Genomic DNA, 1,524 nt, shown 5'->3' with positions numbered 1-1,524 from the left:
CGCGGATTTTAGAAAAATGAAAAAAGAGCAATATCGGTCGGTGATTCGATTCTTGTTTTTGGAAGGAAAATCTCGCAGCGAAATCAAAGAGCGCTTGGATGCTGTGTACGGTGACTCTTCTCCTTCGATGGCGACCGTCAAAAATTGGTTTAACGAGTTTCAACGTGGTCGCACGTCGGTTTTTGATGAGCCACGCCCAGGTGCCCCGAAAACGGCTACCACGGAGGATAACATGACAAAAATCCACGATCTCGTATTGGCAGACCGCCGATTGAAGGTGCGCGAGATAGCTGAGACAGTAGGCATCTCAAAAGACCGCGTGGGTCATAGCCTGCATGAAATTTTGGGCATGAGAAAGCTGTCGGCGCGATGGGTGCCGCGTTTGCTCACTCCGGACAACAAGCGCAACCGTGAAACCACTTCAGAGCAGTGTTTGACGCTGTTTAAGCGCAATCCGAAGGAGTTTCTGCGTCGTTTCGTGACCGTCGACGAAACATGGATCCACTGGTACACACCAGAGACCAAGGAACAGTCGAAACAGTGGACTTCACCCGGCGAACGTGCTCCAAAGAAGGCGAAGACTGTCCTATCGGCCGGAAAGGTGATGGCCACCGTTTTTTGGGATTCACAAGGTGTGATCTACTACCTGGAGAAGGGCAAAACGGTCACAGGGCTGTACTATGCCGAATTATTGGGCCGATTCAACGCCGAATTGCAGAAAAAACGGCCCCATTTGGCGAAGAAAAAAGTGCTCTTACACCATGACAACGCACCGGCTCATACCTCCGCCCTCGCCACGATCAAATTGGTCGAATTGGGCTACGAACTGCTGCCCCATCCACCGTATTCTCCAGATTTGGCCCCGTGCGACTTCTTTTTGTTTCCAAACTTGAAAAAGTCACTCGTCGGGCAGAAATTTGAGTCGAATGAGGAGGTCATCGCCGCCACGGAGGCCTACTTTGCAGACCTCGAGAAAACGTATTTTTCAGACGGGTTAAAGAAGTTGGAACATCGCTAGGTCAAGTGTATCGAGCTAAAAGGAGACTATGTTGAGATATAAATCGCCACTTTTCCAAAATTTTCCAAAATTTTCGTTTTTCTTTTGTAGGCTAAGTACTTATCGGACCACCCTCGTATATCTAGATACATAGGGTGAAGAAAAAATACCGGGAACCCAAAATATGTCGAAATATAATTTTTATGAAAGAATGTTTCAGACAAAAGTTATAGAGTTTCAAGTAACGCATTACATAGCAATATCAGTATGACCTTAAATAGCGTTGTCAAGGTCACGTCAAGATCATCTTAAATTTCTTAAATAGAATCCCCTATTTTTAATTACATATTCTTGTAGCTCATCTCAAATGCTTCTCAAAACGGTATAACTGAATGTTTTCCGTTAAGTATTTTGCGAGTTACAAGATTTAAAAGTTACAATACCGCCGGCATTAGCATTACTCAAGGTGTATCGCGTGGAGATTGCAAGCCTGCGCGATTTCGACTTTCTCTTAAAGTACAAAGTGA

This window comes from Harpegnathos saltator, unplaced genomic scaffold (genome assembly GCF_003227715.2).
Source record: "Harpegnathos saltator strain DR-91 unplaced genomic scaffold, Hsal_v8.6 scaffold50, whole genome shotgun sequence".
NCBI classification, from domain to species: Eukaryota; Metazoa; Arthropoda; class Insecta; order Hymenoptera; family Formicidae; genus Harpegnathos; species Harpegnathos saltator.
This window is presented reverse-complemented; position numbering follows the sequence as displayed.